This window comes from Littorina saxatilis, linkage group LG9 (genome assembly GCF_037325665.1).
Source record: "Littorina saxatilis isolate snail1 linkage group LG9, US_GU_Lsax_2.0, whole genome shotgun sequence".
Classification (NCBI taxonomy): Eukaryota; Metazoa; Mollusca; class Gastropoda; order Littorinimorpha; family Littorinidae; genus Littorina; species Littorina saxatilis.
The window spans coordinates 62359504-62387351 of NC_090253.1; the positions used below are offsets into that span (position 1 = coordinate 62359504).

General features: G+C 43.3%; 19 non-coding genes and 1 pseudogene across 19 annotated transcripts; all 20 read left to right on the forward strand.

Moving 5' to 3' along the window:
* Positions 1-151: 151 nt before the first annotated feature.
* Positions 152-270, forward strand: LOC138977560 (5S ribosomal RNA). Its single transcript, XR_011459358.1, has one exon. It is a non-coding gene; the product is annotated as a 5S ribosomal RNA (ribosomal RNA).
* A 553-nt stretch (positions 271-823) lies between these two features.
* On the forward strand, positions 824-1016 carry LOC138977646 (U2 spliceosomal RNA). The gene has a single exon (XR_011459438.1). It is a non-coding gene; the product is annotated as a U2 spliceosomal RNA (small nuclear RNA).
* A 233-nt stretch (positions 1017-1249) lies between these two features.
* On the forward strand, positions 1250-1368 carry LOC138977561 (5S ribosomal RNA). The gene has a single exon (XR_011459359.1). It is a non-coding gene; the product is annotated as a 5S ribosomal RNA (ribosomal RNA).
* Positions 1369-1627: 259 nt separating this feature from the next.
* On the forward strand, positions 1628-1746 carry LOC138977562 (5S ribosomal RNA). Its single transcript, XR_011459360.1, has one exon. It is a non-coding gene; the product is annotated as a 5S ribosomal RNA (ribosomal RNA).
* Positions 1747-8015: 6269 nt separating this feature from the next.
* LOC138977654 (U2 spliceosomal RNA) lies at positions 8016-8208 on the forward strand. The gene has a single exon (XR_011459445.1). It is a non-coding gene; the product is annotated as a U2 spliceosomal RNA (small nuclear RNA).
* Positions 8209-8443: 235 nt separating this feature from the next.
* Positions 8444-8562, forward strand: LOC138977563 (5S ribosomal RNA). Its single transcript, XR_011459361.1, has one exon. It is a non-coding gene; the product is annotated as a 5S ribosomal RNA (ribosomal RNA).
* Positions 8563-8821: 259 nt separating this feature from the next.
* On the forward strand, positions 8822-8940 carry LOC138977564 (5S ribosomal RNA). Its single transcript, XR_011459362.1, has one exon. It is a non-coding gene; the product is annotated as a 5S ribosomal RNA (ribosomal RNA).
* A 553-nt stretch (positions 8941-9493) lies between these two features.
* LOC138977647 (U2 spliceosomal RNA) lies at positions 9494-9686 on the forward strand. The gene has a single exon (XR_011459439.1). It is a non-coding gene; the product is annotated as a U2 spliceosomal RNA (small nuclear RNA).
* A 233-nt stretch (positions 9687-9919) lies between these two features.
* LOC138977565 (5S ribosomal RNA) lies at positions 9920-10038 on the forward strand. Its single transcript, XR_011459363.1, has one exon. It is a non-coding gene; the product is annotated as a 5S ribosomal RNA (ribosomal RNA).
* Positions 10039-10297: 259 nt separating this feature from the next.
* LOC138977566 (5S ribosomal RNA) lies at positions 10298-10416 on the forward strand. Its single transcript, XR_011459364.1, has one exon. It is a non-coding gene; the product is annotated as a 5S ribosomal RNA (ribosomal RNA).
* A 553-nt stretch (positions 10417-10969) lies between these two features.
* Positions 10970-11162, forward strand: LOC138977649 (U2 spliceosomal RNA). Its single transcript, XR_011459440.1, has one exon. It is a non-coding gene; the product is annotated as a U2 spliceosomal RNA (small nuclear RNA).
* A 237-nt stretch (positions 11163-11399) lies between these two features.
* Positions 11400-11518, forward strand: LOC138977567 (5S ribosomal RNA). The gene has a single exon (XR_011459365.1). It is a non-coding gene; the product is annotated as a 5S ribosomal RNA (ribosomal RNA).
* A 255-nt stretch (positions 11519-11773) lies between these two features.
* Positions 11774-11892, forward strand: LOC138977568 (5S ribosomal RNA). The gene has a single exon (XR_011459366.1). It is a non-coding gene; the product is annotated as a 5S ribosomal RNA (ribosomal RNA).
* Positions 11893-12445: 553 nt separating this feature from the next.
* LOC138977650 (U2 spliceosomal RNA) lies at positions 12446-12638 on the forward strand. Its single transcript, XR_011459441.1, has one exon. It is a non-coding gene; the product is annotated as a U2 spliceosomal RNA (small nuclear RNA).
* A 239-nt stretch (positions 12639-12877) lies between these two features.
* LOC138977569 (5S ribosomal RNA) lies at positions 12878-12996 on the forward strand. Its single transcript, XR_011459367.1, has one exon. It is a non-coding gene; the product is annotated as a 5S ribosomal RNA (ribosomal RNA).
* Positions 12997-13251: 255 nt separating this feature from the next.
* Positions 13252-13370, forward strand: LOC138977571 (5S ribosomal RNA). The gene has a single exon (XR_011459369.1). It is a non-coding gene; the product is annotated as a 5S ribosomal RNA (ribosomal RNA).
* A 556-nt stretch (positions 13371-13926) lies between these two features.
* LOC138977651 (U2 spliceosomal RNA) lies at positions 13927-14119 on the forward strand. Its single transcript, XR_011459442.1, has one exon. It is a non-coding gene; the product is annotated as a U2 spliceosomal RNA (small nuclear RNA).
* Positions 14120-14354: 235 nt separating this feature from the next.
* LOC138977572 (5S ribosomal RNA) lies at positions 14355-14473 on the forward strand. The gene has a single exon (XR_011459370.1). It is a non-coding gene; the product is annotated as a 5S ribosomal RNA (ribosomal RNA).
* Positions 14474-14728: 255 nt separating this feature from the next.
* On the forward strand, positions 14729-14847 carry LOC138977573 (5S ribosomal RNA). The gene has a single exon (XR_011459371.1). It is a non-coding gene; the product is annotated as a 5S ribosomal RNA (ribosomal RNA).
* A 556-nt stretch (positions 14848-15403) lies between these two features.
* On the forward strand, positions 15404-15488 carry LOC138977663 (U2 spliceosomal RNA; annotated as a pseudogene).
* The last annotated feature ends 12360 nt before the right edge of the window (positions 15489-27848 follow it).

The window sequence follows — 27848 nt, forward strand, 5'->3', positions numbered from 1 at the left end:
GACGGATAGGATAATTGTTGCTGATGGTGAAGGACGGCCAAGATTGTCTTTTCTTTAGTAGGGGGAGTCGTCCCGGAATGCAGTGTTGATTTTGATGGTGGGCTTGTGCAGTTTGCATCGATATATAGAGCTTAAATTTCCCTCCACTTTCGCCAACGGCCATACCACGTTGAAAGCACCGGTTCTCGTCCGATCACCGAAGTTAAGCAACGTCGGGCCCGGTTAGTACTTGGATGGGTGACCGCCTGGGAACACCGGGTGCAGTTGGCATCATTTTTTTCCCTCCCGTCTTTCTGTTTAGTTTTCTTGTTCTTTTTGGTGTATTTTTTCTCTGTTGTTCCAATGTTTCATTGTTTTGTTTATTATGTATTTGATTTCCTAACTGTTGATACATTTTGCAGATAATTATGATCACGCTTGATGAGCGACATCGTATTGGATGGAAGAGGTGAGTATCATGTTTTTTTCTCAAATGTTATTTGTTTGTTTGTGTGTCTGTGTCGAGTGTGTTTACACAGCATACCTCTCCTCTGTATGTACTGTGGTCAGAGAGAGAGAGACTTACCTGACGTCGGCCTGACGTTGTTCAAGCTGTGAAAAGAACCATTTTGTGCAGGAAAGGGTGTTTTTGCAGTGCATAGTGGCTTACTTTTAAATAACAACGTTGAGTGGGACGAAATGGACCTTCAGGATAAAGGAATGGGGGGATGGGTGTGCAATTGGTGGGTTGAAAATGTAGCTTTGTCAAGTATGGAAGGGCAGCGTCCCTGTTTGTAAGTGTCTGCAACTTTCATGGCACTTGATTTTTGAGTCCGGAGGGGTTATCGCTTCTCGGCCTTTTGGCTAAGATCAAAGTGTAGTATCTGTTCTTATCAGCTTAATATCTGATACGCTCCCGACAAGGGGGCTTCGATATTAAACTGATTTTTGAACTCAGGTGAAGTGTCAGGGGCTTGCTCCGCCTTCGCCACGGGTTGTCCTGGTATTGCAGTACCTCCAGGCTCGGCCCTCTCCTCACAACGAGGAGTAATAATCCAATTCAAAAGTCATGAGCACACACCCAAAGCTTTGAAACAAAGGTTTATGATGATTGTGTAGTGAGTAAATATGCCTTTTATTGTGGAGAGAGAGAGAGAGAGAGAGAGAGAGAGAGAGAGAGAGAGAGAAACGTCTTACTTTCGATATCAGTCAGTGTGCATGGTTGTGCACTTTGCATTGATATATAGAGCTTAATTTTCACTCCTCTCTCGCCAACGGCCATACCACGTTGAAAGCACCGGTTCTCGTCCGATCACCGAAGTTAAGCAACGTCGGGCCCGGTTAGTACTTGGATGGGTGACCGCCTGGGAACACCGGGTGCAGTTGGCATCATTTTTTTCCGTGTTTTTTTTCTATTCTTCTTTTGTTTGTCTCCTTGGTGGTAGTATATTGTTTTTTTCATTGTTTTAATTTTTTTTTTTTTTTTTACAACTAGCTGACGGATAGGATAATTGTTGCTGATGGTGAAGGACGGCCAAGATTGTCTTTTCTTTAGTAGGGGGAGTCGTCCCGGAATGCAGTGTTGATTTTGATGGTGGGCTTGTGCAGTTTGCATCGATATATAGAGCTTAAATTTCCCTCCACTTTCGCCAACGGCCATACCACGTTGAAAGCACCGGTTCTCGTCCGATCACCGAAGTTAAGCAACGTCGGGCCCGGTTAGTACTTGGATGGGTGACCGCCTGGGAACACCGGGTGCAGTTGGCATCATTGTTTTCCCTCCCGTCTTTCTGTTTAGTTTTCTTGTTCTTTTTGGTGTATTTTTTCTCTGTTGTTCCAATGTTTCATTGTTTTGTTTATTATGTATTTGATTTCCTAACTGTTGATACATTTTGCAGATAATTATGATCACGCTTGATGAGCGACATCGTATTGGATGGAAGAGGTGAGTATCATGTTTTTTTCTCAAATGTTATTTGTTTGTTTGTGTGTCTGTGTCGAGTGTGTTTACACAGCATACCTCTCCTCTGTATGTACTGTGGTCAGAGAGAGAGAGACTTACCTGACGTCGGCCTGACGTTGTTCAAGCTGTGAAAAGAACCATTTTGTGCAGGAAAGGGTGTTTTTGCAGTGCATAGTGGCTTACTTTTAAATAACAACGTTGAGTGGGACGAAATGGACCTTCAGGATAAAGGAATGGGGGGATGGGTGTGCAATTGGTGGGTTGAAAATGTAGCTTTGTCAAGTATGGAAGGGCAGCGTCCCTGTTTGTAAGTGTCTGCAACTTTCATGGCACTTGATTTTTGAGTCCGGAGGGGTTATCGCTTCTCGGCCTTTTGGCTAAGATCAAGAGTATTCTCGTTGCGAAACTCGTTGCCCTGATCTCGCCGAAGCCGTGGAGTGACCACCACCCGCCGACGTTCCAGTCTTTTTCCTGACCAAGCGCCTTTCCACGATGACCTGACCTGGTTGGAGCTGCTCCACTGGATCCAGCCTCTTCCACCCTTTCCAGCTTGTCCAGCCTTCTCCTGCCTTTCCAGCTTGTCCAGCCTTCTCCAGCCTTTCCAGCCTTCTTCAGCTTCAGCCATGGCTAAGACAGCTCAACTCTCAAAGGGAATCCTCGACCTGGCCTCCACTGCAGGAGCCTCCAAAGGAACAGAACAGACTCCTCGCCTCAGTTATGCGGATCGTCTTCGGGGCACCCAAGCCTCTACGACTAACCAGCCATCTTTCTTCCCGCCCTCTTCTGTAGGAATATGGAAGATCAAGCTACAGGAAGGAGACATCGACGACAGAATAAAGCAACGCTCTCTGAAGCTGCATCTTACTGGCAGAAATGCATCAGGACTTTCTCAAGAGGCCATCTTCGCTGCCCTGATGGGGATTGGCATAGCCAGGAGGGAAGTCTATGCCTTATGGAGAGGTGAAGACCAGAGGGAGGTGAACCTGACCTTTAGGACCGAAGCCTCGGTAGACACGTGTCTTCTGGAAGACACCCTGGACCTTCCCAACAATGTCTCCGGGACCTTTTCCCCATCCTCGGGGAGCGTTGTGGACATACGTATCCATTGGGTGCCAACGCAAGTCAGCGACCAGGTCTTTGTTCGACTTTTCCAGGGGCTGGGCAAGATTCGGGGGATTCACTCCTTCGAAAATGAAAGAGGCGTCAAGACGGGGGTAAGGAGCCTGCGTCTGGAGATTCCAAAAGACAAGCAGCATGAAATCCCTTACCTCATCTCCATGGAAGAAGAGGGAACCCAGTTCCTGGTGACCGTGCGGGGAAGGGCTCCTCAGTGCCTGGGCTGTGGTCAGATCGGCCATACCCGTGGATTTTGCCCTTTGACCACCAGAGGGCAGCAACAAATCCAACGCCATAAGGTCCAGCAACAAGTTGCGTCCAAGATGACCTCTCTGGGAGAAGTTACCAGGCAAAGGACCAACACATCATCTAAAGAGGGGGCTGCTGCCGGCCGTCCTGGGATCACCCTCACCCAGCCTGGAACCGTTGCCAACCTGCCGGAGGCCGTCGCTAAGCAGTCTGAGGGCACTGGAGTCGTGCTTGAGGCTGTGGGCAGCTCTGCCGGGGCTGTTGGCAGCCAGCCTGAGATCGTTGACGACTCTCCCATGCTCGTCATTAATCATCCGGAGGTCGACATCAGCCACCCCCAAGTCCAAGCCAGCAAGGAGGAAGCCGCTGGATCCTTACAAGAGTATCCAGAGAGTGTCTGGGACCCCCTGTCTTCTCAGGACACCACCATCCCAGACAGCCAGCCCCTCGTCACTCAGACGTCTCAGGACACCTCCCTCCCAGACAGCCAGCTCCTTGCCACCCAGACGTCCCAGGACGACCTGGACCTGGACCCTTCGCCCTCCCTGTCTCCTACTCCGGAGTCTATGCCTGAAGACTCCCTGCCCTGTGGACAGGCAGTTTTTCAAGACGACAAGGAGCTGTCTGAGGCTAGGCATCCGGGCCTGTCCCTGATGCTGGTCCAACAACCCCGCAGACCTCCACCACGCGCAGAGGATGGGAAGAGGAAGAGCGAGCCCTCTCCAGACCTATCAAAGAGGAGATGTGTCCTCAATGATGAGATGGACTTTGAAGAACATTGATCCTATCAGACATTCTTTTCGCTGCATGGATTCGCTGCTTGTAAGTAACAAACATGTATGCTGTTAAACCCCTTTTTGCATTTATAATATTAATTGGTTCTTTGAACTGTAACGGTCTGAAAGACCAAAACAAAGTTAATCTGTTAAAATCCCTCATTGAAAAAGAAAAAATTGATGTTTTGTTTATGCAAGAAACGCATGTAGACTCTTTAAAATTAGGGCGTAAAATAGCCAATCAACTTGAAGGAAATGTATTTTGGTCTTTAGGCCAGCCTCGTGGGAGAGGTGTTGCTATTTTTGTTAATAAAACAGCTAATGTAAATATCCAACATTACGTTTGTGATCCTTTTGGACGTTTCATTTTGTTAGATGTCCAAATAAATGATAGACCAGTAAGATTTTTCAATGTTTATGCTCCAAATGTACCAGCTGAGCGGAAACAGTTTTTTAAAGATGTCTATGGTTATCTCGTAACTCCAAAAACTATTGTGCTCGGAGGAGATTTTAATTGTATTTCTAATCCAAATATAGATAAAATTGGTGGAAACATTAACAGAGGAAGAGAAGGTTGGCTGGAACTATCTTCCATGCTGACAGATTTTGATTTAAAAGATGTGTTCAGACATAAATGTCCTAACCAGGTAGCAGTCACGTGGCGTAATAACCAAGTTAGTTGCCGATTAGACAGGATCTATTTGCCATCTTGCCAGTTGGATGCAATTAGATCTGTTAAACATATAATAACTTCTATTTCCGACCATGATCTGGTTTTGGTCACACTGTCTTCATGGACAGGGGTTGACACCGGAAAAGGGTATTGGAAATTAAATAGTACTCTTTTACAAGATGTCGATTTTTGTGGCAAGATAAAAACAGTTTTAAGTATGGCTAGTGAAGAAGTACCAGAAGATGACTATATTTTACAGTGGTGGGATAGCCTTAAAGATGATTTTAAAGTAATAGCCATAGAACATAGCAAGTGGAGTCAAAAGAATAAGTGTCGTGAATACAAATTTTTAACTGAACAGTATTTAGTAGCGGAAAAATGTGGAAAACAAAACCAAATGCAAAGGATTAAAAATAAACTTAAAGAAATGGATTTAGCTTCTCTTGCAGGATCTCAGATTCGTTCCAGAGCTTACCTTTTAGACCATAGGGAACAACCGTCAAGATATTTTTTCAAGAAAGAACTAGTCCAGGGTAAAAAGAAAACGATTAATCAGATTTTAGACAGAGAAGGTAATTTATGTACTAGTAAGGATCAGATAGTACAGTCTTTTTGTGATTTTTATGAATCTTTGTATACCAAAGAGCCTATTAACCCAGATATTGTGAAAGAATTTTTGACAGACCTCCCCAAAGTAACTCCTCCCGAGTCTGAACACCTAGGGTCAGAGGTCAAAATGCAAGAAATTAAAAATGCACTTAGCCAGATGGAAAATAATAAATCACCAGGACCAGATGGACTGACCAAAGAGTTTTATGCTTGTTTTTGCTCAGAGTTAGCCCCTATCCTTGTAAAGGTTTGTAATGCCATGTTTAATCTGGGAACTCTGTGTGAATCTCAGAAAATGTCTTATATTACATTATTATGTAAGGACGAGGCACACCCCGAGTTGTGCAAAAACTACCGTCCCATTTCATTATTAAATGTCGATTATAAGATTTTAACTAAACTGTTGTGTAACCGCCTCCGCCCTCATTTAGCGGATATTGTACATCCAGACCAAACGTGTTCGGTGCCAGGGCGCTCTATCGTTGATAGCTGTCACCTCATCCGAGATAATATTGATTTTTGTAATTCTAGAAATGGTTATGGTATGTTGCTGTCAGTTGACCAGGAAAAGGCTTTTGACCGGGTCGACCATAGTTATCTTCTTAGTGTTTTGAAGAATTTTGGATTGGGAGACAATTTTGTTCGCTGGATTGATATTTTGTATAGTGATATAAGAAGTAGTGTTATTGTAAATCAACATATTTCCCCTTCTTTTCGTGTTCAGCGTTCTGTCCGTCAGGGTTGCCCACTGTCCCCTCTTCTGTACGTCCTGTGCCTTGAGCCAGTTTTAAATAAGATAAGGAGAGATCCTGCAGTTACAGGCTTTAACGTACCAGGTTTGGGAGACCAGGTTAAACTTGCTGCGTTTGCAGATGACAGCAAATTTTTATTGAGAAATGATAAGTCTGCCATGGCAGTGCTAAGTGTATTTGAGAAATTTGGTCATGCTTCAGGTGCAAAGTTGAATAAAAATAAAACAGAATGCATGTATTTAGGGCGATGGAGACAACGTAGAGACTCTCCCCTAAATGTGTCTTTAGTAGACAATATGAACTTTTTTGGAATTAAGATGGGTAATATAATTCAAGATGACATCTGGCATCCATTGTTTAAAAAGATAGAAAAGACCATCAATTTGTTCAAGAGTAGACATTTATCCATGTATGGAAAAGCTAAAACTATTAATACAATGATTCTGTCCAAGTTGTGGTATGTAGCCACAGTTTTTCCTCCCCCGGACCATTATGTTCGGATGATTGAAAAGCGTATTTTTGATTTTGTGTGGTCCTCTCGGAATGAACAGGTTAACCGAGAGACGATGTTTTTAAGTTGTGAACAGGGAGGTGTAGGAGTTGTAAATATTCGTTCAAAAGTTCAGAGCCTATTGTTGGCCCAGGTGGTAAAAGTATTTTTAGACAGAGAGTGTCCATGGGTGTCCTTTGGACATACCTTTTTGGGGCTTGCCCTTCGAAGGTTCAAAGATTATGTATTTTCCAATAACCAGCCACATTGTGTTGAGGATATACCTTTGTTTTATGTCCATTGTCGTGCTGCTATTCAAACAGTCATGAATGCATATCCAGACTTCGTTTTTTCTGATGGACAAACATGTAAACTGTTTTATGATAAGTTGTTGAAAGCCCGAGACACAAAGCCTAAATGTATAAACACATTTTCAAACATACCTTTTAAAACTGTATTCCATGATTTGAAAAACAAAGTACTCGATCCTGTTACCTTAAACGTGTGTTTCAAGCTAGCTCATGATGTTATTCCTGTTGCCTACAAACTGTACCTGTGGAACTATCCTGTATTTCGTTTTTGTTTACATTGCCGTACGCAATGTGAGACGGTAGAACACGTGTTTTTCTACTGCCCACTTGTTCAGCTTGTCAGAGTTTGTCTATGTACTGTCCTGAAAAATGTATCAAATGTACTGGTTAACCTGCAGATTGTCCGCTTTGGGCTTACTAGCCAAACAGTAGACTGTCGGGACCTTGCGCTGATCCTGCTATCCGAGTATAGATACTCAGTATGGATGTGCAGGAATCAGCGCAGGTTCGACAACAAACAACTGACTGCTCAGCAGGTCAAAAGCTATTTTGTAACCCGCATATCTAACCGGATTCTAGTAGACCACCGTCGACTGTCTGTTGACCTGTTCACTCGCCTGTGGGTCCTGCCTGGCCTGTGTAGGCTGAACGGCAGGGGGCGGGTGGTCAACACATTCCATAATTAAAATGTAACCTGTAGCTGTCTTGGTCCCTGGGTGCGTGTTGTAACACGTGCTCAGGGACCACGGTTTTTCTTGTTTGTATCCTAGTCAGATCGGTTTTGTGTGACTTTTTGTGACTTTGTATTAAAAATCTATCCTGTACATTTGGTAGATCACATTTTTCTTAGTTTGTGTTATTTCCGCACCAAAAGTCCTTCCTTGTTGTAAAAGATCTGTATAATGTTCGTCTCCCAGTTTTGTGTAATTGAATCTCCATGCTTTTGACATGTCGCACGACACAGACACATGACAAAAACTTACCAAAAAGATCAATTTGTTTTATATTGTCCATTCTTTTTAACCTCGATGGAAAGATTTACAAACAGATGACGTATTTTGCCATTGTTATATGTTTTATTGATTAAATGGGACCTCTACGCATTTTGTAGTGTCTATCCCAAATGTAAAAAAGTATCTGTTCTTATCAGCTTAATATCTGATACGCTCCCGACAAGGGGGCTTCGATATTAAACTGATTTTTGAACTCAGGTGAAGTGTCAGGGGCTTGCTCCGCCTTCGCCACGGGTTGTCCTGGTATTGCAGTACCTCCAGGCTCGGCCCTCTCCTCACAACGAGGAGTAATAATCCAATTCAAAAGTCATGAGCACACACCCAAAGCTTTGAAACAAAGGTTTATGATGATTGTGTAGTGAGTAAATATGCCTTTTATTGTGGAGAGAGAGAGAGAGAGAGAGAGAGAGAGAGAGAGAGAGAGAGAGAAACGTCTTACTTTCGATATCAGTCAGTGTGCATGGTTGTGCACTTTGCATTGATATATAGAGCTTAATTTTCACTCCTCTCTCGCCAACGGCCATACCACGTTGAAAGCACCGGTTCTCGTCCGATCACCGAAGTTAAGCAACGTCGGGCCCGGTTAGTACTTGGATGGGTGACCGCCTGGGAACACCGGGTGCAGTTGGCATCATTTTTTTCCGTGTTTTTTTTCTATTCTTCTTTTGTTTGTCTCCTTGGTGGTAGTATATTGTTTTTTTCATTGTTTTAATTTTTTTTTTTTTTTTTACAACTAGCTGACGGATAGGATAATTGTTGCTGATGGTGAAGGACGGCCAAGATTGTCTTTTCTTTAGTAGGGGGAGTCGTCCCGGAATGCAGTGTTGATTTTGATGGTGGGCTTGTGCAGTTTGCATCGATATATAGAGCTTAAATTTCCCTCCACTTTCGCCAACGGCCATACCACGTTGAAAGCACCGGTTCTCGTCCGATCACCGAAGTTAAGCAACGTCGGGCCCGGTTAGTACTTGGATGGGTGACCGCCTGGGAACACCGGGTGCAGTTGGCATCATTTTTTTCCCTCCCGTCTTTCTGTTTAGTTTTCTTGTTCTTTTTGGTGTATTTTTTCTCTGTTGTTCCAATGTTTCATTGTTTTGTTTATTATGTATTTGATTTCCTAACTGTTGATACATTTTGCAGATAATTATGATCACGCTTGATGAGCGACATCGTATTGGATGGAAGAGGTGAGTATCATGTTTTTTTCTCAAATGTTATTTGTTTGTTTGTGTGTCTGTGTCGAGTGTGTTTACACAGCATACCTCTCCTCTGTATGTACTGTGGTCAGAGAGAGAGAGACTTACCTGACGTCGGCCTGACGTTGTTCAAGCTGTGAAAAGAACCATTTTGTGCAGGAAAGGGTGTTTTTGCAGTGCATAGTGGCTTACTTTTAAATAACAACGTTGAGTGGGACGAAATGGACCTTCAGGATAAAGGAATGGGGGGATGGGTGTGCAATTGGTGGGTTGAAAATGTAGCTTTGTCAAGTATGGAAGGGCAGCGTCCCTGTTTGTAAGTGTCTGCAACTTTCATGGCACTTGATTTTTGAGTCCGGAGGGGTTATCGCTTCTCGGCCTTTTGGCTAAGATCAAAGTGTAGTATCTGTTCTTATCAGCTTAATATCTGATACGCTCCCGACAAGGGGGCTTCGATATTAAACTGATTTTTGAACTCAGGTGAAGTGTCAGGGGCTTGCTCCGCCTTCGCCACGGGTTGTCCTGGTATTGCAGTACCTCCAGGCTCGGCCCTCTCCTCACAACGAGGAGTAATAATCCAATTCAAAAGTCATGAGCACACACCCAAAGCTTTGAAACAAAGGTTTATGATGATTGTGTAGTGAGTAAATATGCCTTTTATTGTGGAGAGAGAGAGAGAGAGAGAGAGAGAGAGAGAGAGAGAGAGAGAAACGTCTTACTTTCGATATCAGTCAGTGTGCATGGTTGTGCACTTTGCATTGATATATAGAGCTTAATTTTCACTCCTCTCTCGCCAACGGCCATACCACGTTGAAAGCACCGGTTCTCGTCCGATCACCGAAGTTAAGCAACGTCGGGCCCGGTTAGTACTTGGATGGGTGACCGCCTGGGAACACCGGGTGCAGTTGGCATCATTTTTTTCCGTGTTTTTTTTCTATTCTTCTTTTGTTTGTCTCCTTGGTGGTAGTATATTGTTTTTTTCATTGTTTTAATTTTTTTTTTTTTTTTTACAACTAGCTGACGGATAGGATAATTGTTGCTGATGGTGAAGGACGGCCAAGATTGTCTTTTCTTTAGTAGGGGGAGTCGTCCCGGAATGCAGTGTTGATTTTGATGGTGGGCTTGTGCAGTTTGCATCGATATATAGAGCTTAAATTTCCCTCCACTTTCGCCAACGGCCATACCACGTTGAAAGCACCGGTTCTCGTCCGATCACCGAAGTTAAGCAACGTCGGGCCCGGTTAGTACTTGGATGGGTGACCGCCTGGGAACACCGGGTGCAGTTGGCATCATTTTTTTCCCTCCCGTCTTTCTGTTTAGTTTTCTTGTTCTTTTTGGTGTATTTTTTCTCTGTTGTTCCAATGTTTCATTGTTTTGTTTATTATGTATTTGATTTCCTAACTGTTGATACATTTTGCAGATAATTATGATCACGCTTGATGAGCGACATCGTATTGGATGGAAGAGGTGAGTATCATGTTTTTTTCTCAAATGTTATTTGTTTGTTTGTGTGTCTGTGTCGAGTGTGTTTACACAGCATACCTCTCCTCTGTATGTACTGTGGTCAGAGAGAGAGAGACTTACCTGACGTCGGCCTGACGTTGTTCAAGCTGTGAAAAGAACCATTTTGTGCAGGAAAGGGTGTTTTTGCAGTGCATAGTGGCTTACTTTTAAATAACAACGTTGAGTGGGACGAAATGGACCTTCAGGATAAAGGAATGGGGGGATGGGTGTGCAATTGGTGGGTTGAAAATGTAGCTTTGTCAAGTATGGAAGGGCAGCGTCCCTGTTTGTAAGTGTCTGCAACTTTCATGGCACTTGATTTTTGAGTCCGGAGGGGTTATCGCTTCTCGGCCTTTTGGCTAAGATCAAAGTGTAGTATCTGTTCTTATCAGCTTAATATCTGATACGCTCCCGACAAGGGGGCTTCGATATTAAACTGATTTTTGAACTCAGGTGAAGTGTCAGGGGCTTGCTCCGCCTTCGCCACGGGTTGTCCTGGTATTGCAGTACCTCCAGGCTCGGCCCTCTCCTCACAACGAGGAGTAATAATCCAATTCAAAAGTCATGAGCACACACCCAAAGCTTTGAAACAAAGGTTTATGATGATTGTGTAGTGAGTAAATATGCCTTTTATTGTGGAGAGAGAGAGAGAGAGAGAGAGAGAGAGAGAGAGAGAGAGAGAGAGAAACGTCTTACTTTCGATATCAGTCAGTGTGCATGGTTGTGCACTTTGCATTGATATATAGAGCTTAATTTTCACTCCTCTCTCGCCAACGGCCATACCACGTTGAAAGCACCGGTTCTCGTCCGATCACCGAAGTTAAGCAACGTCGGGCCCGGTTAGTACTTGGATGGGTGACCGCCTGGGAACACCGGGTGCAGTTGGCATCATTTTTTTCCGTGTTTTTTTTCTATTCTTCTTTTGTTTGTCTCCTTGGTGGTAGTATATTGTTTTTTTCATTGTTTTAATTTTTTTTTTTTTACAACTAGCTGACGGATAGGATAATTGTTGCTGATGGTGAAGGACGGCCAAGATTGTCTTTTCTTTAGTAGGGGGAGTCGTCCCGGAATGCAGTGTTGATTTTGATGGTGGGCTTGTGCAGTTTGCATCGATATATAGAGCTTAAATTTCCCTCCACTTTCGCCAACGGCCATACCACGTTGAAAGCACCGGTTCTCGTCCGATCACCGAAGTTAAGCAACGTCGGGCCCGGTTAGTACTTGGATGGGTGACCGCCTGGGAACACCGGGTGCAGTTGGCATCATTTTTTTCCCTCCCGTCTTTCTGTTTAGTTTTCTTGTTCTTTTTGGTGTATTTTTTCTCTGTTGTTCCAATGTTTCATTGTTTTGTTTATTATGTATTTGATTTCCTAACTGTTGATACATTTTGCAGATAATTATGATCACGCTTGATGAGCGACATCGTATTGGATGGAAGAGGTGAGTATCATGTTTTTTTCTCAAATGTTATTTGTTTGTTTGTGTGTCTGTGTCGAGTGTGTTTACACAGCATACCTCTCCTCTGTATGTACTGTGGTCAGAGAGAGAGAGACTTACCTGACGTCGGCCTGACGTTGTTCAAGCTGTGAAAAGAACCATTTTGTGCAGGAAAGGGTGTTTTTGCAGTGCATAGTGGCTTACTTTTAAATAACAACGTTGAGTGGGACGAAATGGACCTTCAGGATAAAGGAATGGGGGGATGGGTGTGCAATTGGTGGGTTGAAAATGTAGCTTTGTCAAGTATGGAAGGGCAGCGTCCCTGTTTGTAAGTGTCTGCAACTTTCATGGCACTTGATTTTTGAGTCCGGAGGGGTTATCGCTTCTCGGCCTTTTGGCTAAGATCAAAGTGTAGTATCTGTTCTTATCAGCTTAATATCTGATACGCTCCCGACAAGGGGGCTTCGATATTAAACTGATTTTTGAACTCAGGTGAAGTGTCAGGGGCTTGCTCCGCCTTCGCCACGGGTTGTCCTGGTATTGCAGTACCTCCAGGCTCGGCCCTCTCCTCACAACGAGGAGTAATAATCCAATTCAAAAGTCATGAGCACACACCCAAAGCTTTGAAACAAAGGTTTATGATGATTGTGTAGTGAGTAAATATGCCTTTTATTGTGGAGAGAGAGAGAGAGAGAGAGAGAGAGAGAGAGAGAGAGAGAGAGAGAGAAACGTCTTACTTTCGATATCAGTCAGTGTGCATGGTTGTGCACTTTGCATTGATATATAGAGCTTAATTTTCACTCCTCTCTCGCCAACGGCCATACCACGTTGAAAGCACCGGTTCTCGTCCGATCACCGAAGTTAAGCAACGTCGGGCCCGGTTAGTACTTGGATGGGTGACCGCCTGGGAACACCGGGTGCAGTTGGCATCATTTTTTTCCGTGTTTTTTTTCTATTCTTCTTTTGTTTGTCTCCTTGGTGGTAGTATATTGTTTTTTTCATTGTTTTAATTTTTTTTTTTTTACAACTAGCTGACGGATAGGATAATTGTTGCTGATGGTGAAGGACGGCCAAGATTGTCTTTTCTTTAGTAGGGGGAGTCGTCCCGGAATGCAGTGTTGATTTTGATGGTGGGCTTGTGCAGTTTGCATCGATATATAGAGCTTAAATTTCCCTCCACTTTCGCCAACGGCCATACCACGTTGAAAGCACCGGTTCTCGTCCGATCACCGAAGTTAAGCAACGTCGGGCCCGGTTAGTACTTGGATGGGTGACCGCCTGGGAACACCGGGTGCAGTTGGCATCATTTTTTTTCCTCCCGGCGTCTTTCTGTTTAGTTTTCTTGTTCTTTTTGGTGTATTTTTTCTCTGTTGTTCCAATGTTTCATTGTTTTGTTTATTATGTATTTGATTTCCTAACTGTTGATACATTTTGCAGATAATTATGATCACGCTTGATGAGCGACATCGTATTGGATGGAAGAGGTGAGTATCATGTTTTTTTCTCAAATGTTATTTGTTTGTTTGTGTGTCTGTGTCGAGTGTGTTTACACAGCATACCTCTCCTCTGTATGTACTGTGGTCAGAGAGAGAGAGACTTACCTGACGTCGGCCTGACGTTGTTCAAGCTGTGAAAAGAACCATTTTGTGCAGGAAAGGGTGTTTTTGCAGTGCATAGTGGCTTACTTTTAAATAACAACGTTGAGTGGGACGAAATGGACCTTCAGGATAAAGGAATGGGGGGATGGGTGTGCAATTGGTGGGTTGAAAATGTAGCTTTGTCAAGTATGGAAGGGCAGCGTCCCTGTTTGTAAGTGTCTGCAACTTTCATGGCACTTGATTTTTGAGTCCGGAGGGGTTATCGCTTCTCGGCCTTTTGGCTAAGATCAAAGTGTAGTATCTGTTCTTATCAGCTTAATATCTGATACGCTCCCGACAAGGGGGCTTCGATATTAAACTGATTTTTGAACTCAGGTGAAGTGTCAGGGGCTTGCTCCGCCTTCGCCACGGGTTGTCCTGGTATTGCAGTACCTCCAGGCTCGGCCCTCTCCTCACAACGAGGAGTAATAATCCAATTCAAAAGTCATGAGCACACACCCAAAGCTTTGAAAAAAAGGGTTATGATGTGTAGTGAGTAAATATGCCTTTTATTGTGGAGAGAGAGAGAGAGAGAGAGAGAGAGAGAGAGAGAGAGAGAGAGAGAGAAACGTCTTACTTTCGATATCAGTCAGTGTGCATGGTTGTGCACTTTGCATTGATATATAGAGCTTAATTTTCACTCCTCTCTCGCCAACGGCCATACCACGTTGAAAGCACCGGTTCTCGTCCGATCACCGAAGTTAAGCAACGTCGGGCCCGGTTAGTACTTGGATGGGTGACCGCCTGGGAACACCGGGTGCAGTTGGCATCATTTTTTTCCGTGTTTTTTTTCTATTCTTCTTTTGTTTGTCTCCTTGGTGGTAGTATATTGTTTTTTTCATTGTTTTAATTTTTTTTTTTTTACAACTAGCTGACGGATAGGATAATTGTTGCTGATGGTGAAGGACGGCCAAGATTGTCTTTTCTTTAGTAGGGGGAGTCGTCCCGGAATGCAGTGTTGATTTTGATGGTGGGCTTGTGCAGTTTGCATCGATATATAGAGCTTAAATTTCCCTCCACTTTCGCCAACGGCCATACCACGTTGAAAGCACCGGTTCTCGTCCGATCACCGAAGTTAAGCAACGTCGGGCCCGGTTAGTACTTGGATGGGTGACCGCCTGGGAACACCGGGTGCAGTTGGCATCATTTTTTTTCCTCCCGGCGTCTTTCTGTTTAGTTTTCTTGTTCTTTTTGGTGTATTTTTTCTCTGTTGTTCCAATGTTTCATTGTTTTGTTTATTATGTATTTGATTTCCTAACTGTTGATACATTTTGCAGATAATTATGATCACGCTTGATGAGCGACATCGTATTGGATGGAAGAGGTGAGTATCATGTTTTTTTCTCAAATGTTATTTGTTTGTTTGTGTGTCTGTGTCGAGTGTGTTTACACAGCATACCTCTCCTCTGTATGTACTGTGGTCAGAGAGAGAGAGACTTACCTGACGTCGGCCTGACGTTGTTCAAGCTGTGAAAAGAACCATTTTGTGCAGGAAAGGGTGTTTTTGCAGTGCATAGTGGCTTACTTTTAAATAACAACGTTGAGTGGGACGAAATGGACCTTCAGGATAAAGGAATGGGGGGATGGGTGTGCAATTGGTGGGTTGAAAATGTAGCTTTGTCAAGTATGGAAGGGCAGCGTCCCTGTTTGTAAGTGTCTGCAACTTTCATGGCACTTGATTTTTGAGTCCGGAGGGGTTATCGCTTCTCGGCCTTTTGGCTAAGATCAAAGTGTAGTATCTGTTCTTAACATTTACCACTGAAGCTGAGATTTTTCCACCGCACACCGCCGACTCAGGACTGTCCGCAACCCATGCGGGTTTTTCTGATTAAGCTGTCTGCGGAGAGAAATTAAAGGGAAACAATCCCGTTTTTTGACACTGGTTGCTTCCCTTGGACCACCGAGCTACAGCCATGACCGCGACTTCTCGCAATTCCAGAGGGATTTTGGACCTGACCTCCACTGCAGGCTCCAAGGATAAGGAACCGACTCCCCGCTTTTCGTATGCGGATCGCCTTCGGGGAGCCCAGACCCCAACGACTAGCCAGCCGTCCCTCTTCCCTCCATCTTCTGTCGGGGTATGGAAAATAAAACTGCGGGAAGGGGACAGAGATGACAAAGTAAAACAATGCTCTGTGAAACTTCACCTAACGGGCCGGAACGCGTCAGGACTCTCCCAGGACGCCATCATCGCCGCCCTGACGGGGATCGGCATTGCAAAAGGAGATGTCTACTCTCTGTGGAGAGGAGAAGATCCGAGGGAGGTCCACCTGACCTTCAAGTCTGAGGCGGCAGTGGACATGTGTCTACTGGAAGACACCCTGGACCTCCCCAACAACGTCTCTGGTACCTTCTCCTCGGCCTCTGGTAGCGTGGTCGATATACGCATCCATTGGGTGCCGGAAGACATCAGCGACCAAGTTTTTGTCAGGCATTTCCAGGAACTGGGAAAGATCCGTGGTGTCCGCACCTTTGAGAACGAGCGAGGCCTCAGGACGGGGGTGAGGAACCTGCGTCTGGAGATCCCGAAGCAGAGACAGCACGAGATCCCCCACCTCATCTCCCTGGAAGACGAGGGCATCCAGTTCCTGGTGACCGTGCGAGGGAGGGCACCTCAGTGCCTAGGCTGTGGCCAGGTCGGCCACACCCGTAGCTTCTGTCCCAAGACCACCAGAGGACAACAGCAACTACAGCGCCAGAAAGTTCAGCAACAGGTGGCGTCGAAGCTGACCTCCTTGGGAGAGGTTCCCAAGCCAAGGACCCCACAGCCCAACGCACCATCCCATGAAGGGGCTGCTGCCGGCCGTCCCGAGACCACCACCCCTCAGCCAGGGCCCGTCACCGAACAGCCGGGGACAGCCTCCAACCAGCCTGAGGCTGTCGCCAAGCAGTCCGGGAACATGGTTGAACATCCCACGATCGACACAAACCAGACTAAGGCCGACACCAGCTGCCCTGACGCCCCAGCCAGCACGGAAGAAGCAGCCAGACCCACACAGGGAGACCCAGAGAGTGTCTGGGACCATCTCAGCTCCCAGAGCACTACTTGCCCGGACAGCCAACCCCTCATGACGCAGACTCCGATGTCCCAGGGAGCGGACGTCGCTGGGAGTCCAAACCTCGACTCTGACCTTGACCTCTCCTCATCCGAGTTGCCGCTCACTCCGGAGGAGCCGATGGTAGAATCCCTGCCCTGTGCACAGAGCGAGTCCCACAACGAGGTGGACACAGACCCCTCACAGGCTAGACATCGGGGATTGCCCCTGATGCCTCGGCGTCCTTCCTCCCGATCCAGTGAGGATAGTAAGAGGAAGATGGACCACTCTCCCGCAGAACTCTCTAAAAGAAACTGCGTGGTCACCCAGGACAGTATGGACCATTAACCAGAACTTTGTAGAACTTTTTTGACTTAACCCGCAACCTGCCAACACTCCAGATTACTTCATCATGCTCTGTGAGTACCAACTATGTATTTTATTGAAATTGTGTTAACCTTTGTAATGTTAATAGGTTCTTTGAACTGCAACGGTCTTAGAGACCAAAACAAAGTGCAATTAGTCAAGCATTTAATTGATAGGGAAAAAATTGATGTTCTATTTTTACAAGAAACTCATATTGACACTCTAAATTTTGGACGTAAAGTAGCCTGTAAACTAGACGGCCACGTGTTTTGGTCTTTCGGACAACCTCGTGGAAGAGGCGTCGCCATTTTTGTTAGTAAAACTGTCAATTTAAAAGTTCAGCGTTTCGTCTGTGACCCCTTTGGGCGATTTATTCTGTTAGACGTCAACATTGACGGTAAATCAGTCCGATTTTTTAATGTCTATGCGCCAAACATTCCCGCCCAGCGGAGACAGTTTTATAAAGATATTTACGGGCATTTTGTAACCCCTAAAACTATCGTGCTAGGAGGTGATTTTAATTGTATTTCCAACCCTAAACTAGATAAAATAGGTGGGAATGCTAACAGAGGTGTAGATGGCTGGGCAGAGTTGTCCACCCTGTTAACAGATTTTAGACTAAAAGATGTATTCAGAAATAAATTTCCAAACCAAGTAGCCGCCACATGGCGTAGTAGTCAAGTTAGCTGCAGGTTAGATAGAATGTATCTACCAACTTGTCATTTAGACTCAGTTAAATGTGTAAAACACATTATAAATTCAGTCTCTGATCACGATTTAGTTCTGGTTTCCCTGTCCTCATGGACAGGTATAGAGACAGGAAAAGGATATTGGAAATTTAATAATACTTTGTTACAAGATGATGATTTTTGCGGAAAAATCAAAACAGTCTTTGCTATGGCTAGTGAAGAGATCCCCGATGATGAGTTTATTTTACCGTGGTGGGATAACCTTAAACAAGATTTTAAACAAATAGCCAGCGAACACAGTAAATGGTTACATATCAACAAATCCCGTGAACATAGAGCTTTAACTGCACAGTATTTAGTCGCAGAAAAAGCCGGAAAACCAGAACAGATGCAAAAGATAAAGGATAAATTAAAAGCAATGGATGTAGCCAGTCTGATAGGGTCCCAAATCCGCTCACGTGCCCATTTATTAGACAGTAGAGAACAACCATCTCGATATTTTTTCCAAAAAGAACTTAACCAAGGTCAAAAGAAAGTAATAAAAGAGGTTTTTAACAAAGAAGGTAACTTGTGCACTAGCACAGATTCTATAGTTCAGAGTTTTCACGAGTTTTACCAATCTTTGTACACTAAAGAGCCAGTTAACCCAGATGTGGCAACCCAGTTTTTGAATGATCTCCCCACTTTAGCCCCTACAGAGTCTGAGCACCTAGGCTGTGAGGTAGAGATAGAAGAAGTCAAAACTGCAGTTGCCCAAATGGAAAATAATAAATCCCCTGGACCAGATGGCCTGAGTAAAGAATTTTTTGCTTGTTTTTCCTCTCACTTAAACCCCATTCTTGTGAGAGTTTTTAATGCCATGTATGACTTTGGAACTCTGAGCGAATCTCAGAAAATGTCTTATATAACCTTGCTTTGTAAAGACGACACCCACCCTGAGTTGTGTAAAAACTATCGTCCCATCTCATTACTGAATGTGGATTATAAGATTCTGACAAAGATTTTATGTAACCGGCTCCGTCCTCTTTTGGCGGATATTGTACATCCCGACCAGACTTGCTCCGTTCAGGGTCGCTCTATCATAGATAGCTGCCATCTTGTCCGAGATCAGGTTGATTTTTGTAACACTCGAAACGGGTGTGGTATGCTGTTGTCAGTTGATCAGGAGAAAGCTTTTGATCGTGTTGATCACTCCTATCTTTTGCGTGTTTTAAAAAGTTTTGGATTGGGCGACAAGTTTGTTCGCTGGATCGATCTTTTGTACAGAGACATTAAAAGCAGTGTCATTGTTAACCAGCATGTATCGCCTTTTTTCGAGGTGCAGCGTTCAGTCCGTCAGGGTTGTCCGTTGTCTCCCCTTTTGTATGTGCTGTGCCTCGAGCCAGTTTTAAATAAGATTAGGAAAGACCCGGCTGCATTAGGATTTCATGTTCCAGGTAGTCCGGAAGAATGTAAACTTTCTGCTTTCGCAGATGACAGTAAATTTTTTCTTCGTAATGACAACTCTGCTCGCGTAGTATTGAGCTGGTTTACTAAGTTCGGACAGGCGTCCGGGGCAAAACTAAACAACCTTAAAACCGAATGCATGTATTTAGGGCGATGGAGAAACCGTAAGGACTCTCCCCTCGGCCTCCCTCTGGTAGATAATATGACAGTTTTTGGTATTAAAGTGGGCAACGTCACACAAGATGACATATGGCAACCTCTGCTACTAAGGATAGAGAAAACCCTAAACTTGCTTAAGAGTCGTAACCTGTCTATGTATGGCAAAGCCAAAACTGTAAATATTATGATTTTGTCCAAATTGTGGTACGTCGCCACCGTTTTACCTCCCCCGGACCATTATGTTAAGTTGATTGAAAGACGTGTTTTTGATTTCGTGTGGTCTTCACGCAACGAACAAATTAACCGGGAAACCATGTTTTTGAGTCCGGAGAAGGGAGGAGTCGGAGTTGTAAACATTCGAGCAAAAGTGAAGAGCCTCTTGTTAGCACAAGTTTTGAAAGTCTTTTTAAGTAAAAATTGTCCATGGGTATTCTTTGGACACACCTTTTTGGGGTTAGTGCTTAGGCGTTTTCCCGACTATGTTTTTTCAAACAACCAGCCGTCGTTATTTGGGATGCCACCTAGTGTCACACTACTATTTCCGGAGAAAGTGATGAGTGCGCTGATTGGCTGCACCGCTGCACCGGAGCCAAAAAATAGAAACGTGTCCTATTCCTTGCTCCGCACCGCACACACAACTTTCTCCACTCCTGCAACGGAAGTAGCGTCATCTCTCCGCCTGGTGCAGCCTACTCCACCCTTGCTCCGCTTGCTCCACCTGTGTGTGAGCCCCGCTTTAGATCTGTACCGGCCACGGAATACGCCCCATATAAGCCTCATATTGATTGATTGATTGAAGTAAGTTACTGTTGTACACAGATAAACATACACAAACACGCTGGCACCCCCCCCCCCCCATTTCCTAATCCCCAGCGGCTAGCATCGTTCAAAAACAAACGAAGAGATTAAAGGCATTATTTAAAGTTTATGCTTTTATAATCAAGGTTACTTTCAGTTATTGATGTTTTTATTGTGGGCTTTTATTGAGTCCTGTTTCGTCATGCAGACAAACACTGTACATAAGGTTCCCATTGTAGTTTCTTTGATGCAGATTGAGCAACAAGCAACAACCGGCAAAACGTGAAATATGCACACAAATCAAAAGTTGAAAGGGACACACCAAGGGGGACTTTAACGCCCCTCGACGTCATGAATTTTTTCTCTCGAGAATCAACCATACCCGTAACCACAGCTTCAATGCCTCCACGTGGATCACGCACCTTTTGCTTTTCTGAGCGCAAGCGTGTTGAAACGCTACACATTTCTCTCTGTGTCCCTGTCAAGGGAAACAATCAAGGGCAACAATTCATGAGAGTTACTGTCCCATTTTTCTGCCGTGTCAGCACTGCCCGTGCGCAGATTCGTTCAAAGCCAAAGGGGGGAGACCCCGTATTGTATTCAGACATGTGGTCGCGTGCATCACAGATGCGGAGGAAGAGCTTGGAGCGAATGGACAACTGGACGAAGTGACTTTGTTCTGCCTGCGAATATCGAAGTCAGTAAGTGTGATAGATGTGCTTGTGTTAGTTTTTTTCACCTCGGGTAACCGGCGTAACAACTACGTGGGAATGCGAAGCTCCGTCTGCAGTGATTCTTGCTAAAGGTAACTGCGCTTTCTGAAAACGAGTGTGACGGATTTGAGGCAACTGACGATTCTTTGCGACTCGACCTCTGAGACATGTGTGCCAGATTTGAAGGGCTGTGTCATTGTGAAGCGATGCAAACGGAAAGTGAGCGATTTATGCGTTGGACCGAGTGAGAGACGTGAGTGTGTCAGTGTGTGTCAGTGTGCGCGCGTGCGTGCGTGCGTGCGATAGTGAGCGAGTGCCTGTGCGACAGCGAGTTCCTGTGTGTGTTTGCATGGAGGGGGGGGGGGGGGGGGGAGAGGGAGAGATCTGTGTATTGCGCGTGAGTTTGTATTAAAGGGAAAGAGGCTTCATCGCGCGTGCAAGAATGTGTATGTGATGTTGTGACAAAAGGTCGTGGCAAAAAGAGTAGAAAAATCAAAAATCTAAAACTATTTTTTGACACAAGTGCATTTTTATGCTGAATGTTTCATATTTTCATTACATAAAATAAAATAGGAAAAGATAGTTTGGTCAGCGGGTTCTGTAGAATAAGCATATTTTGTTAACAATCTGACAGATGTTGGTCGTGATGCTGGACATACCATTTGATTGATTTACCTCCATAAATGAAACTTCTGCAATCCAAATACCTTTTATAAATCAAAAGAAAGTACAACACCAGTGAATTACACGCAAACAATTCCAAAACCAACTTACATTATTTATTTTTTATACATGATGTTATGTCCAACATCACGACCGACATAAACATCACGTTTCCGTTTGATGTGTTTACAAAATAAATGACAAAAGAACACTTCTGTCAGTTAAAATCAAGGATATGTAATTCCTTTTACATAAAAACACACACAAAAGAGCTCACAAACTTCAAATTACCATGATCATGGCACTTTTTGAGTCGGTTGTGATGATTAGGCGATGGACAAACTTGATGCTTGTCATTTCATTTTCAACAAAAGAGAATACAAAAAACAATTTTGGGGGGCTATTACCTAACTACTACAGATCTAGTATTTGCAAAAAAACATAAAGGGGACTGGAAGAGCCTTTGTTACGATGACTGTGCTTAATCTTATGGTCGGTTGTGATGACATAGCGATGGACAAACAAAATTAAACATAACACTTAAAGTTAAAACTAAAAGACAGACAACTCTTTTTCTGTCTTATTTTGCATTCTCTCTCTCTCTCCATATATAATACTAATAATATGCAAAACAAAACCCATAAAGAGGACTGGAAGAGCCTTTGGTTTATGGCTTAGCATGTTATCGTAGCGAACGTTCGCAAGCTCTTTCCTCTGTGCAACTCACGACAGGCCTGGAAAAAGTCATAATTAATTTGTAGCTTAAGTTAAATAATGGGAAAATGGGAAAATGCTGTAGAGTGGGAAAGCATCTTAAATGCACCTTCATCAGCGATGATCAGGACTCTGCAGTAATCTGGACTACAACATAAATTGTTTAGGCTACGTTAATTCAATATAAGTTATAAGCCCATAACTATAGCTTATGTAACTCTGTAAGCAAGCACACACACACACATACACACACACACACACAGAGCCTGCACTGACAGTGACACCCAACATTTTTTTTTTTTTACTTAAAAGTTAAACTGAGTTTTTAGGCCATTACCTACTGGTAGGCCTACTACAACTAGTGTCGTCTGATAATCAATTGACAACTGACCTACTTCTTTACTACTACTTTAAAAGAAGGGAAAACAGCTTACAACAACAAAAATTCAAAAAAATATACCAAAGAAATGTAAGGTCAGTTGGTTATGACAGTGAACATAGCAAGTTTGTCTCCTGGAAAAATCATCACAACCAACATAGCAAAGTGTTTGTCTTCTGGAGAAGTCATCACAACCGACAGTAAACTATGTGTGGATTGGAAATATTCATGCAGAAATTCATTCCGTTGCTTGTCGTCAATAATTAGCTGCTGTACAAAACATCGAACGAACATTTTCAAATTGTTTGCTTTCTCGAAACAGCCGTGAATTACATTTCGTATGTCGGTCATGTTCGGTTGTGACTTTGGACATACAAAATAATTTGTCCTCTCTCAGCTTTTTACCTATCGCACTCATTCGATGAGCGCGAACAACAAACAGAGAGCAGTGTGTCGTATTTTGATGCGCTCTGTTTCGTTTGAATAACATGCAAATTCGAAATGAGTTCAATGAAAAATTATTTCTAACAGATTGTTTGTCGGTTGTGATGTAGATGTCGGTTGTGACGTCAACTTGTAATTCAGAAAATACGGACAAACGAAGCTCTCTTACTTTCCCTTCTTCGACGCGCCATTTCCAAGAAAAACAAGCCTCGGTTTGAAATCAGTTGGGAGCGATGCTATTAAAACGTACGATCGGAAGTCCACGGAGAGTGTCAGTTGTTGAAAAATTCGTGATTGTTTGGTTGTGATGTCCGGACAAATGATTCGATGCTTAGCAAATTATTCGGCATATCTCTGTCATGTTTGTAAATTTCAAATGCCCAGCGATCTCAACTAATACATTGATTCTTTTTGTGTTCTGGAAACTGCAAAAGTTCGAGCTGGAGCATAGATGATACATACACACGATGTCAAAACATCGTTGTCACTTCGGACAAACATCGTCACAACCAACAACCTGAAGTTAATTTCTCCGTTTCTAATTAAATATTTTTATATAGAAGCAGGTTTGTTTACACACATATTGATTTATTATTCTTATTTCCAGATTTACAATGCAGTTTGGTTTTGTGCATTAAAAAGAGTGTTCTGGGTTGATAACAAAAGTATGAGTTCTTGCTTATTGGTTTCGGCGGGAAATTTTTCCACAGTTTTTCACTTTCATCGTAGATTTAATTCACAAAGCTGTTGTTAAAACACACAATTTTATCGTAGGTATCTCTTCATCCTATTTTCAATCCAACAAACAAACACAGACACATACATGTTTTTGATAATGTTGTTTAATTGCTTACAAACACACATGGGGTCTGGAGCACGACCTTTTGTCACAACATCATGTGTGTGTTTGTGCGAGAGAAATTTAGAACATAAAATAAAACGTGAGCCTTAATTGTGCCAATGACACTACTGTTTTCGTGGATTCGCGTCAGTAACATTGTTATTTACGTGGGTTTGTGTCGACAGCGCTACTTAAAATTGCGCTCGTAACGGCGTAGCACAAATGACTGGGTGAGACATGAAGCATGTGCTGCGACTTCTGTCTTGTGTGTGGCGCACGTTAAATGTCAAAGCAGCACCGCCCTGATGATGGCCCTTCGTGGTCGGCTGGGCGTTAAGCAAACAAACAAACAAACAAAGATATATACAGACAGAACAAGATCAGCCGGCTCAAGCACTGACCCTTGAGGCACCCGCATTTCACAGTCTCCTCAGTAGATATTTTACAGTTTAGGGCAGTATATTGAGATCTGTCCTGTAAATAGGAAGCACAAAAGTTACACAGTGAACTTTTTCTGATATACAACTGTAATTTCTTCAATAAAATTGAATGATCAACTATTCAACAACGCTTTTTTAAAGTCGAGAAACACAGCACCACTGATTTCAAATCGGTTTGTTGCAGACAACCAGGTGTCGCATAGCGTGGTAAGGGCGCTGTGACAAGAGTGATGTGTTCGAAAACCAGATTGAAATTGATGGAAAAGGTTTCTGCTTTCTATGTATGCGAGCAAATGTTTGTGAATATGTTTTTCCAATGGTTTGGATAAAATGGGTAATAAGGAAATGGGTCTAAAATTATTTGGGTTGGATAAATTTCTGCCTTTATGGAGTGGAATTACTTTTGCTCTCTTTAATAAACTAGGTACAGTATTTTTCTTTATGCAGAGATTATATGCATAGGTGAGTGACTCCACAATATATGGTAGGGCTAATTTGGCCAAGTAAGGAGGAATCTTGTCAGGACCCATGGACTTTTTATTCTCAAGGCCTTCTAGCGCCTTACCTACCTCATGCACTGCCATGTCTGGAATAGTAAAAAAATCGAGGAGACATAAGGAGAGTCTTTACGGTTTCTCCATCGCCCAAAATACATACATTCACTTTTGTGGTTATTTAGTTTTGCCCCGGACGCCTGTCCGAACTTAGTGAACTGCCTGGGACATAAAATCCTGATGCAGACGGATCTTTCCTGATCTTATTTAAAACTGGCTCAAGGCACAGCACATACAAAAGAGGGGACAGTCAGGACAACCCTGACGGACTGAACGCTGAACACAAAAAGGAGAAATATGTTGATTTACAATAACACTACAGTAGTCCCTTCCATTTCCGGCCCTTTCGTGGGCGTGAACCTACCCGAAGCGGCCAGCTTTCCCATGACTAATGAGTTTTCCTTCTATAATTGACTCTTAATGGCCGTTAACCTGTCTGACGCGGTCAACGGTCACTGATTTTTGCCCTAAGGTGCCCCTCTTACTCGACAGGAGCGGCCACTTAACGGCCACTTGTCACTTTCGCGGGCGAGCGCCTGTGGTGTGTGTGTGTGTGTGTGTGTGTGTGTTGTGTGCACAGACGGCACAGCACGAGCAGACGACATGAATACTTACGCATGCGCAAACTGTAAATACAGACATGCGCATACATGTACATTTACGGCAGTCACTTCCGGATCGATCACAGCTGATGTGAGTTTGAAACACTTGTTTATCTGACACTCAAATACATATATAATAATCCAAACAACACACATAGAAACATACGAAACAATAGCTTAGCCAGGACGATCGAGTTAAACACGCAAATAATTAAGATGTATAAACGAAAGCAAAACTAACAGAGACAATGAATCGGCGGCTCGTGGATGATCGCTTTCTTTTCTTCATGAAAACTTGATCGTGTTTTTTGGTTTTTTTTGGAGGAGGAGGGGGCCTGTAATGAACGGCCACCTGATATTTGCGGTCACCTTTGCAATGACTAATGGGTGACCGGATATGGCAGGTACTACTGTACTTCTTATGTCACACTACAAAATATCAATCCAGCGAACAAAATTGTTCAACACACGAAGAAGATAACTATGGTCGACCCGGTCAAAAGCTTTTTCCTGGTCACCTGACAACAGAATACCATAACAATTTCTAGTATTACAAAAACCAATATTATCTCGGATGAGGTGACAGCTATCAATTGTAGAGCGACCTGGCACCGAACACATTTGGTCTGGATGTACAATATCTGCTAAATCAGGGCGGAGGCGGTTGCACAGCAGTTTAGTTAAAATCTTGTAATCAACATTTAATAATGAAATGGGACGGTAGTTTTTGCACAACTCAGGGTGTGCCTCGTCCTTGCACAATAATGTTATACAAGACCTTTTCTGGATTCACACAGAGTTCTCAGGTTAAACATGGCATTGAACACTTTCACGAGGAAAGGGGCTAACTCTGAGTAAAAACAAGCGTAAAACTCTTTGGTCAGTCCATCTTGTCCTGGTGACTTGTTACTTTCCGTTTGGCTGAGTGCATTTTTACTTTCTTGTATTGTGACCTCTGACCCTTGGTGTTCAGATTCGGGAAGAGTTACTTTGGGAAGGTCTGTCAAAAATTCCTTTGCAACATCTGGGTCTTTGGTGTATAAAGATTCATAAAAATCTCAAAAAGACTGTACTATCTGATCCTTACAAGTAGCAGGTATTCCAAACTGGATTTTGTATTCCCTAGTATTTTTCAGATGTCAATTTTATTACATAGAAGGGTCATTCTCAGAAATGGTGGTCCTCGCGCCCCCTAATTGGCGTAGAGGCGCGTCCCCGGGTGGTGGATGGGGGAGCCTTCTCTACTAACTTCTGAGAGAAGGTCGCATCACTCTCGATGCCGTGAACCTAATTAGGATCTTTTTCTTGTTTCTTCTCTATTTCTGCCTCCCCAAAGTCCTTTTACTTTCCTTTTCTCACCCATAAAATTCTTCACTTATTACCCTTGTTAAGTGGTTCTTGTATAGGTGCACATCTACAATACTGGATCACAACCTGGGACATTGGGGTAAAAAAATAAACATTATAAAAACAAAGCCAAACCCACTTTTTGTTAAAGTTTAGACACTATTTTAATGCCTTAATGCAATTAATAAACAAAGCACATGCCGGTTTCAGTAAAACATCACCAAGAGTTAACCAACGTGAGTGGTGTCTTGTATGTCACATGGTTTCCACCTGGTATAGTTATTCAAACAATGAACCAATATTCCTGCTGAAATTATTTTGCAATGTTGGCAGACATTCAAGGTCTTGTATCCTAAGTGAAACATGAGAAGAAAAACCTATTCATTTTCCACGCAGTACCAATGACTATAGTGGAAACCGTGACATACGCAACAGAGGGGATAAACAATTTCACCTACACTATGATAACAGCATTGTATGCAGGTCTTTCATATATTGTTTTTGTCATACAAAGACAGTTGTTTTTATGTTGTTGCAGTTACTTACACATTATTCATTTTGTGTGAATAACCAAATGTTCTGTATGTCACGTGGAACCCAAATGGAGGAAATCGCACATTTCTTTGTGTCTATTGTGATGTTTTCAGATGCGCAGAGGTGTCATGGCCTTCATGGTGAAAACATAAAGCACACTGAGTTAGGAGCATGAAAAGAACCATTTTTCTTATCATTTTCTAAAAATGTGCTGTGATTGAAGATGATTTGAGTGTTAAAATTGAGACTGACGCGTGTGCGTCATGTGACTGTAAAAATTGACATCATGCAATAAAACACACAAAAAAACTTTAAATTTCTGTCAATTATTGATAAATTTATCAAATACACCATATACCAACATAATCAATACCAGACAGTGATAAAAACTGTGAGATTAGGAGTAAAAGAAGGTCGTGG